General features: G+C 43.5%; 1 protein-coding gene across 47 annotated transcripts in view; it reads left to right on the top strand.

Annotated features, from left to right (window-relative positions):
* Positions 1-10,820, top strand: part of MAGI1 (membrane associated guanylate kinase, WW and PDZ domain containing 1) — a 323,880-nt gene that overhangs the window by 50,209 nt on the left and 262,851 nt on the right. The window contains exon 1 of one of the 47 annotated variants that reach the window (XM_086845091.1): positions 2,707-3,030. The exons of the other annotated variants lie outside the window; for them this stretch is intronic. The gene's annotated coding sequence lies outside the window, so the exon portion shown is untranslated. Of the gene's footprint in view, positions 1-2,706; positions 3,031-10,820 lie in introns of those variants that run through there. 47 annotated transcript variants of the gene reach the window in all.

Raw genomic sequence — 10,820 nt, forward strand, 5'->3', positions numbered from 1 at the left:
CATGGGAATGGCCCTTGTCCATCAGAGCACATCTCAGGGTTCTGTCTCGAGGGACCTGCTAGAGGTGTGGTGGAAAAATCAAGTGGAGGGGCGCAGGGGTTTATTTTTTATTAGTATTCTGTAATTTTAGTGGAGTTACTCTTCCTGGAGTGGCTCAGAGTTGGCAGGTGCCACCAGGCTATGCTGTGTTGGCTTTCAGTGGCAGTTCCCTCTCAAAAATTGGGGAATCTGTAGGGTTTGGGAAATAAGATCTTAGAGTGGAACATGGAGCCTTTTGTCTGTGCCTTTAGAGCTCTCCAGGTTGTATTTAAATTTTAATTTTATTATTTGAAAGATAGAGCACTCTGTAGTGACAGGAGGAACTAAAGGTATAATTGGGAGTTTGTTCTGTTCATGTCACCTTGCTTTATATCATTGAAGGAGTGGTAGAAAGCACATAACTTCCTTGAATTTATTCACTGCTCAGAATTACTCACAGCATAAATTTCTGGGGGAAAAAAACCCAAGCAAACAACTTAGATGTTCATGTAATTTGTGAGATAAGCTCCAAAAAGAAAAAAAAAAAAGAAGCATTTACCTTACTTAGTACCCTCTCCCCCTGAGACTTAAAGCAACAGTTGAAGGGTTCTTTGCTCTAGGATTTTTCCAGTTTTGTAATGTAAAGGTTCATTTTTCTTGTTTCCTGGGAAAAAGATGATCTAAAAGCCTTTTTCCTTAATAAAAGTGCATGTTTCTTCTTTATCGCATGACTCCAGGAGCTGAGTTTTTTTTTTTAGGAAAACCATCAGATATGTGTGAAAATCATCAGTGCTGGCAGCATTGAAGTCGTTAAGGACAAGTTGAGTGCTGTATTTGCTCAGAACTGGGTGTTTTGGGACCAGGGAGGTTGCAGCAGTCTGGCGTGCTGAACAGCCTGGCTGTTTGAAAGCTCCTGCTACAAGTGCCTACGATTATGTTTTGAAGTTTATTTTCTGCTGCACTTGATAAAACTTTGTTCACTGCACTGTTTGACTTTAAAAGGCAAAATCCTGGAGAAGTGCAAGTAGCTTCTTCAGGGAAACATGGATTTTGCTCTTGGCAAGCTGTTGATGTCAAAGCTGTAAGTGGAGGTGTGCTGTGCGCCTTTGCTGTTCAGGGAGCTTGGAGGTTCCTCGTTTTCCTGTCTCTGTGGCCTGTGACTGTCCAGCTGGGTGTCTTCATCTGTGCTGTGGTCCCAAAAGCAAGTCCTTGTGCAGGAGGAGGGCAAAACCATTCTTAATGGTGACTGGCATGGCCTCTCAGGCTGCTTTGCTGGGTGTTTGTACAGGAAGACCCAGTTTCAGCTGAACACCTTTGAATTTATGATTTTGTGAGCTGGACATTGACCTCTCTCCCTGTTTCATGGTAAAGCATGAGGCTGCCAGGTCCTTTCCTGGTGTCACCAGATCCCCATGCTCAGCATCACTTCCCAGCTGTGCTCTGTGGTGACAGTGACCCCTGGGGATGGGCTCACCCACACCTGCACCACTCCATCCTCCAGACCACCCTCCTGTTGCCTTTTCAGGTACTTTAACCTGGGCTAATTTCAGAGTAAAGAGAACCAGTCTCATACCACAGGTCATGGAGGGACCTGGAGAAAGAAGAGGGCAGGATCACACCTGTGTTAGCTGTGCTCATGCTGACAGCTTCTGTCTGGGTCCCAGGTAATACTGGACTTGAGTTCTCTACTTCCAGTGTGACTGGGCTGCTCCTACTCCCCCTGAGCCACAGCCCAATTAAAAGGGTGTATTTACAGTTTGGGAAGACCTGGGGAAATGGCATAGTTTACAAGGCAGATATGCTAAAAATGGGCATTTCTGTGTCTGAACATGCACATAGCATGCCAGCTCAGCCCCAGCTGGCTGGGGGGGATGTCAGCCACTGCACAGGAACTCAGGGGAGCCCTGGTCCCTGTCCCAGCTGTCTGGACAGTTTGGCACAGGTGTCTTGCATGGAGAGTAATGAAACTATTATGGTTAATAATATTAACTATTGTTATTATTACTACTTATGAAAAGTTGGCTGGTTTAGGATTTTCACCTGAGGTCCAGCATGGACATGTTGTGGGGAACAGTGCAATGGGCACAGTGATCCCCCCAACGGGAGAGCAGAGGCTGCTCAGCTAAGTGTGGGTTTGTGTGCTGGAGTGAGGCTGACATAAGGAGGCTGTGTGGAAACTAGATCAGATTCTGATGCAAGATTTCTGGCAACCTTCGACTCCAGAGAAGCAGTAGTCACTGAATCAAATGTGCACTTCCAGCTGTGGGGAAGCAGCCTGCCTTTTCCATCCTTCTGCCTGTTTTCCTTTCTTATCCGTAAGGTTTCACATCTCGACTCCAGCAGCTTTGGTTCTATTGCTGGCACTGTTTGGATACTGGAGGAGATTTTTTTTGGCAGTCACTTGGGAGCTGTTCCTTATTTGCCTGAGTTCTGGGTTTACAGTGATGCAAGCAACATGATACTATTTAGCAGCTCTAATAGAGGTCAAGGTCCTGTTGTCTTAGGTATTGTAAAAATGCCTTGTAAAAGGTTGTACATTGTCCAAATGGGCTACAGGAGAAGGCAAGCAAAAGCAGGAATAAACCAGGCCCTCACAGCTGCTCCTCACAGATGTGAAGCTGAGGCACAACCAACCATGCAGGTGTGTTTTGTCAGCACCTGAAATGGGACCCAGCTCTCCTGAGTTTTGCTCCAAAGGACTTTTAGGTCATATGGGTTGATTCAGAGATAGTTGCTAAAACAAGCTAAGGCTGAGTGCGCTTTGCTCATTTCTTTATTCCCTTTTGAGCTGAAATGCTTTGAAATAGATCCTGGATAAAGCTCATCCACTGGTTGGGACATCCCTACTCTACTTTCAGGGAAGCTTTTTTTCCCCTGAAACCTGGCCAGGGAGGAAGTGGGAGCATGCTCAGCATCCCAGGTACGAAGAGAGGAGCGCCTGCAGCCGCACCCTCTGCCAGCAGCTCTGCCTGGGGACCCCAAACACGGGCAGGGAGCGAGAGAAGGCTGCAGGTAAGGAATGCTGAGCACTGTATGGTATAGCTGGGCCCTGGGCATGATTTGTCTTCTTCCTAAGATGCAAAGAGGAAGCTTGAGTAAGAGAGTCTGGAAAGAGTTTCTGAAGGTGCATCCCCCTGGCTGCTGCTGCAGCTCTTTGTTTGCTCTTTTTCCCCATCCTTTGGAGCCACATTGAGAGCTGGGGTGATTTGGCTTGTCTCTGAAGAAATTCCTGCTCTGTGGGCTGTCAGGGCAGAGCCTGGCCTGTGTCTGCACACTCAGTGCCATTGTCAGCTTTGGCCTCCAGCTTATATTTTTGGAAATTAAGTTTACAAGCTGCAAGTTTTATCAAAAAAATCTGTTGGATATTTATTTTTTTTGTCTTTTAAGAAAAAAAACCAAAACACAACAAAACTCAACTGCATGTTTCTCTGAAAACAGTAAAGTTCTTGCCCTGGCTGTTGTTAGGTGGCTGCCAGAAAGGACGGTGCTCTGATCCTGTCCTGGTGTAGCTAAGAACTTGTGTGTGTTCTTTGCTGCACTGAAAGCCTAAATATTTATGTTACAGTTCTGGTTCCTTGCCATGATCTTTACTTATAGATCATTGTGATTATAGTTCCTAAATGATTTGAGCTCTAATAAATAGTTTATTCTGTTTCATATCAACAAGCCAAAATAATAATTGATCTTTCAGGATATAAACTCCTTTTATTACTTGAGGTATTGTTTGCTTTTACGGTTCAAGTTGTTTACAAGGAATTGTTTTTATGCAAGATATTGTTCACTTGTGTATTCTGAAAGAATAACAATAAAACATTATTGTGCTCCCGATTTCCCTTTGAAAAGGCAAAGCAACCCTCCAAGCAAGGTTGCTTTCCGTGCTGTAATGGTTCTGTGCTCTTTACCATTGTGTTCCTTAAATAAAAAGCACAAGATGATCCCTCCATACAGAAACACAACAATTGTTTCTGCAAACAGCGTGTCCTCTGGTATCTGTCGCAAGTAACCAGTTTTGTGTTTATTATTTTATCCTCTTAATGAGAAATCAAGTTGCTGATACTTCCTTGTTTTTTAGAACTAATTGTTCCGTGATTTTAAAAAGCACTTAATATAACTGTGAGTCATTAACTTCTGATCCAATGTGATGTAAAAGGATGAAGTCTGAAGGGATGTCATGGCACAGATCATCCCAGCAAGGATTGGGTGTGCGTTCAGCGAATTCCTTCAATTCAAAGCCTCCTGTTGCTTGGTGCAGGAGCAGAGGCAGGGTCCAGCCTGTCCATGGGCATTGGGTAAGGCTCCTGAAATTGGGAAAACTTGTGGATCCCAGAGCTAAGCATGGGCTCAAATTCCTGCCAGAACTCAGCTGTGACTTGTTCTCTGTTACTGCCTTGCACCTGCATGTCCTGGAGATCCTCAGGGGGCTGTGCTGGGGGCAGATTTTGTTTGCTTTGAAAGGCTGGTGATAAATGTCAGTCCCCACCCCCAGCCATCTTGTTGGGCAATATAAATGATTCCCAGGTGACTGATGGGGAAGGGAAAGGCCAGCACTTGTAGCCCAGACTGCAGGGGAGCGCTCCTAAAGACACGGAAGATGCTCATGGGGTGAGCTTGTTGGGGCAGCTTGGAGAGCCCGGGGGCTGGCCAGCAAAAATCCATCTCTGGGAGAGGAGGGGACATGCCATGAGCTGAGTAAGGGCTGTAAATCCTTCTGAACACTCGCAGATGCTGCAGCAGGACAGGCAGGGTGCAAGGGGAGAGGGCTGGCTGCTGAGCTGGGTTAGGGCTGCTGAGCTGGGTTAGGGCTGCTGAGCTGGGTTAGGGCTGCTGAGCTGGGTTAGGGCTGCTGAGCTGGGTTAGGGCTGCTGAGCCCTTGCCTGGGCAGGAGTGGGGCTGGCAAGTTGTTTTTCTTCATCAGGCAGAGGGGGCTGACGTATTTTCCTGTCCAAATCTCTGTGCTGCTGTTGGGTAAGCGTCACCCCAGCCTGGGAATGCTAGGATGCAGAATGACTGCTATCACTTGCTGCTGTGCTCAGAGCTCTTTCCAGCAGCAGCTTTGTCACAGTGTGCTGGTGACTAAAGCACCTGAGGAGGGCACAGCCTGCTTTCCCTGTTAGCATCCCTGGCTGCTCTGCTGTTCCCTGCTGCAGCATTGCTGGCAGCTCTCCTCAGTTCCTGTGCTTGTCTGTCGGGGGGAGAGCCAGCACGATTCAGGGCAAACTTTGGGTTGTCTCATCATCCATCCTAATCAGGTGCTTTTTAAGCAGAATGTTTCTCTTTTTCCTTTTTTTTTTTTTCTTTCTCCTCTGTCTTGAAGTGACTGTGTTGGAGACAGAGGCTTTACATTCCCTCTGCAGAATCTTCTGACAGCAAAGCTTGAGGGATGTGTCCCTACTGTATAACACTCGCAGAAAAGTGAGATTACAAACCTCCCTGCTGTTTAGCATGCCACAGCTTGAAACCTTCAAACCTGGAAGGTGGGATGCCCAGCTCCTGTCTTCCAGAGACAGCCTTTGAGAAGAGAAAGCTGCTGTCTCTTGCTGCTTCCCATCTCCCAAGGCATTATCCATCTCCAAAACTGTTTCTCTGTGGAGGAGTTGAATAGTGATGCAAAGACTGGCAATAAGTGGCCTTCCAAAACTGTTAATTTTCAGTCTTCTGATCTTGCTGCCTTTTGTCTTTGGGCTGTTTTGACCTATTCATGTCAGGAGAGCAAAGAATCTGTGAGACTCTGATAAATTTGTACAGCCCCTGCATAGTCTAAGAAAAGGTTTAATTTGATCTGACATTTACTAATCTGCCAAGACTTTCAGTGATTTGTTTTCATAGCAAGTTGAGTTTTCTATCCCATAGAGAAATGAGTAAACATTTTGTATTGGTAACAACAGCAAGTGCATGTAGCCAAAAATTGTATTCATGCTCTTGAAAATTCCTTTCTGCTTGCTTTTTATGGGGATTTATTCCTCTTGCTAATTGTCAGGTTGCTAATTTCGTTCACCTGGTAAAGTGCTGGCAGAGTCTTAGCTGTGAATTATGTCAGGAGTTTTGTTTGGTTTAGTTCTGCATTGCATTCATATTTTCCTAAGGCTGTTGCTTTAACACGCTGGTTGTAAAAGTGATTCCAAATATCAGTTAGTTTTTGTACCCACCACATGTGACTGGTCTGGCAGCAGCTTGTGTATAGATATTCTTGAATTTATGTGCTTAAACGTCTTGCACACTACAGTGGGAAATTCTTTGATTATTTATGTGTTTCTCACACTTGGTGAGTGAAATGGTGAAATTCTCCAGTGCATTTTTTAATTTATTTTTTTTGTATGCTTTGTTGGTTTGCTTGTTGTTGGTTGGTGGGGCTTTTTTTTCCCCTTTCAACTTCTCTTAAATTTTTGTTAGTTATTTTATATATTTTAGGATACCCTGGTTAGGTACTAGTAGAAAAAAATCATGTTTAGATCTGGAATCTGCATTGAATGAAGTCACACTAGGAGTTTACTTGAACCCATGGATTAGAAAAAATAATTTCACAGTTGTAATTGTGAGGATGGTGATCCCTTTTTTGTAAATATTGTTCCCTTAGAAAAATCCATAGTGATGGCATAAATGTGGCATGGGAGGTTTATGCATGAGAAAAATTAGTTGCCCCTTAAAGGAAAAAAATAAAACCCCAAACCAAGAACACACACCCTGTCCTTACACTGCTAATTTTGACTTTAAGCCTCATCAATGTACTGCCTGCCATAAAGTAAAGCATAGTGATAAATCTGACTGTAGAGATTCCTGTGCCTGGGACATCACAGGTGCTCATTTGGATTATCCCACTGGTGTAGATTTGTTTTCTTGTTGTGAGAAGTCTGTTCTGAAGTTGAGACATTGGATTAAGGTTTCCAGGACTGTGTTTGAAGTTTGTGGGTGGATGAAACCCCACTGGGGGTACTGCAGTGCTCGTGATCCCCCCTCATCAAGGTCTCTGCTGTCCCTGCACTGCTGACTTTGCTGCTTCCCCCAAGTAAAACCCAAATCTGTACCCAGTGTGTGACCTTATGCTATGTAAGCTTTTATTGCCCAATTTCCATATCTGTTTCCTTCCTTGCAATCCCTCCAGCTCCTTGCTGGAAGGAGCACAGCGGGGACTCTGTTCCCAGCTGGGAAGGATGTGATGGTGCCTGCAAGGACCTGTTCACCCCCAGCAGGACAAGCAGAAACACCCATACTCCACATTGCTAACTCCAGTAATGTCCCCTTTCTGTGGGGAAAGGGCTCCAGACAGCATAGCCAGCTCTGGGGCCTTGTGGCAAGTCATCAGTGTCCTTGCTTTATTTCCTCAGATTGTATTTCATTAGCCTTCCACCTTGTTTCCACTAATTTCTGACAAGCACACTGGGGTTCTGACCTCCTCCACCCTGCTGTGCACACCATCAGTACATTCCACCTTTCCAATGGATGCTTGGAAGTGCTGGCTGAGCTCCTCAGCATCCTCCTCCTCACCTATTGCAGCATCCCTGCCCAGAGCCAGGGAGGGATGCCTGCTTTAAAGCACCAGGGAATGCTTTCCAGCCCAGTAAAACCAACAACAATCGGGAAGGTGATAGTTCTTTCTGGAATTAGTAAATCGTTAATTGCCTGCCAGTAAACCTGAGTCAGGCACAGCTGCCTGTGTGTTTGGTTTAGTAGTTTAAAAACTATTCAGGATAAAATCTGTTGACAGCTTAAAGCTGTGCTGCAGGGTTGTTGGTTTTTTTTTTAAATTTCCATATTCTCACCCTGAGTAAGCTGGCAGAAAGTCTGGGATGTTCACCAACCATATTACTCAGGTTTTGGTATCAGCATATTAACTGCGCACTTGGCACTTTACAATTGCAATGGCTTTGTGTTAAGCAATTCTTTTGATAATAATCAGAGGGATTCTGGGTTGAGAGATGAATTTATCATGTCTAGATTCTTTCTTAGGGCTTAAAAATTTATACCAAGTTTTGAAGACAAAAGGTTTTTTTAGAAAGGCAGCTTGATTTTTTTAGAGGGACTTTTAATAACTAAGAGAATACTCATCTACTTTTTTAACATGTAGGGGAACTCTGAACTGTACTCTTGACAGTAAATCCTCATTCTTCATTATAATTTTTGCTATGTATAAGTCATACTTAAAAAAAAAAAAAAATTACTGTGTTTAATTTTGTCTCCCAAAGAGAGATTATCTATTTTGTCAAATGCTGTGAAAGTGGGTAGGAAAAGGCATCTCTGAGTAGAGCTCTCTGCTCTTACCAGTGGTTCTGCTGGCTGTCCAGAGTGTCAGGGGAGGAGTTTGTCCATTTTGGGGAGCACAGCCTAGCTTTGCCCCAAAGTTATTAATTGTGAGTGTGGCGTCAGTGGGGAATGATGCTGAAGGCCAGGGTGCTCCAGTCAGCTGGAGCAGGCTTTGCAGACTGTCTCACAAATCCAGTGTTAGTAATTATATTTAAATACATTAATTGTCAGTATTTTGGACTGTAAATGGGAAAAGATGGTGAAGTAAAGGGGAGTCTTTCCTTAATTTCAGCTGCTGCTGCTCTTTATTGTCCCTGAAATATGCTCCTCCCTGTAACTCCTCTTATTTTGTGGGGCTGTGGCAGATCCAGAGTGCAGAGGCATCAGCAGAGAACTGGTTAACATAGTAAAGACTCTTTACCCTTCCTTTCTTTTTATCTGCATCTCCTTTTTTTTTTTTTTTTTTTTCCTAAATGACCTGGCCATTGCACTAAAGAGTTTGATTCTGAAAGCCTTAAAAATGCTGGTTCAGGCCCAATTGCTTTAATATGCCAAGGTTAAGTATGATGTAGGTTTTAAATGTGTCAGAAGAAGCTTATGCATGCATAGCTTGCTTTATGTCTTCAAATATTTGACATATGCAAAAAAAAAAAGTTGTAACTTCTTGCTCACTGAGATGCTTTTAAAAGAAGCTAAAAAAGAAAGATTCTTCAGTGAATCGCCACACTAAATGTTACCTCATTAATTCAACTTGTATCATTAGGCAGTACAGTTGGCAGAGTTCATTCCCACTTCACCCAGGCAGGATGGACCTGGGCAATTAATGGCAAAGTGGAACTGTTTAAATGGTCTTTGGACCTTTGGATTCTTCTGCAAAGGAAGAGGTTTTCCATATGAAATATGATCTTGTTATCTCCTGACCAGGAGGCTGTTTGTTTAAAGGGTCAAAAGCATCACAGAGGTTTTGGTTCTCATGCCCAGAGTTCATTGTCCAGGGATTTAACATCTTTGTTAACTGTTTGCTGAACAAAGGTGATTTTAATGCTGTGCATTAAGATGGGCTTTTGCTGCCAACTGGTACAGCTGGGTGAGTGATCTGGGACATGTCACTGTTATTATGGAAAGTCTCTTTAAACATCTCTCACTCAGCTTTTCTATACACCAGTACCTTCTTTTGTGTTCTTTTTGTTCAAGCAATTGGGAGATTATGTTCCTATTAGTCCACTCTTAAATAGCTACAGATTAAAAAAGGCTTTTTTATTAAAGCTCTGTTGTAATTTTGCAAGTAATACATTGTCAGGAAATCGAATACTCTTTTTTTTACCAGAGTGGATAATTAAACACTGAAGCAATTTATCAAATGTTACCCAGTGGGTTCCCTGTCGTGGAAGGCGTTAAGCCAAGGATTGATGTATAGGGAAATGCTCTAGTTAAAGCAGGAACCAGGGAGGAATTGATTGATATGATGTGGCCTGTGCTACGTGGGGAGATGGGGATAGATCATCTCAGGATCCCTCGAGGCTATAAATCCATATGAATCTGTTACCTATAAGTACTGATAGGAGATTGCATCTGGATGTGTAAAATGTCTGTAATTTCTCTGAGTGACGGTGGTGCCCTATTGAGGCACTGTCCTGGTCCCAGCCTGGAGTCACCTTGGGAATTAGTGGGGTGATTTAATGAGCACTCCTGGGCTGCTGCCTCTGTGTGTGCTCTCCAAAGTGAGCCTGGCTTAGCTGGAGAGAGGGAGATCAGGTGCTCAGAGACCAGGATGTCGCTGCAGAAAAGATTTCACAGTGAGAACTATCCTCCTCCACTCTTGGCAAAAAAAACACCAGACTAAAATAGTGAAGACCTGTTTGTTTTATGTTTTTTTCCCTAAGGAGAAGTATCAGTGTTGAGGAATATATATATATATATAAAGACTAAATTGATTTTTTTTTTTTGTTATTGTTGAATGCATTTACTTGCTCACTTTCCTTAATAGGAGAAAGCCTTGGAGGCTGTCAGGTTTCAACAACCTCTGGCTTTGAATTCCATCCAGTTCTTGTTGTAAAATGAATCCCCCATTTTACAGCTGAGTAACTTTGGGAAGTGTTAGAAACCTGTGACCTGATTAGCCCTTCGACGTCAGGATACTCCATGTGTTTTGTAGGATTACTGGGAGTGTGCTTAAGAAAATGTTTTTCTATTTGTGCTTCTCTGCTAGTCACTGGATTCATGCTAATGGTTATCTTTACTTTGTATTAGCATTTATATAATCACAGATTTATTTGAGCTGCAGCCTGGTTTGAAAGCAGTTCTGGCTGAGCTGTGGTTGGTGCAGGAGCCTGCCCATGAATACTAAAGGCTTGTGGAGTGATATTTTATTTATTGTGGATTAATGGAAGGGCTGTCTTTGATCCAATCACTTTGTTATTAAGTGTTGAGAGGGCACCTATAGTTGAATGAGGGAGTGAGAACTTAGTCATGGATTTTAGAATCAAGGTGCTTGTTTTTTAAAAAAACCCAGAGTTGGTTTGTTTACATGAGGGTTTATTGTGAGTGGTTTGTTTTCCAGCAGT

Source organism: Cyanistes caeruleus, chromosome 11, assembly GCF_971803275.1.
Source record: "Cyanistes caeruleus chromosome 11, bCyaCae1.hap1.1, whole genome shotgun sequence".
In the NCBI taxonomy this organism is placed as follows: Eukaryota; Metazoa; Chordata; class Aves; order Passeriformes; family Paridae; genus Cyanistes; species Cyanistes caeruleus.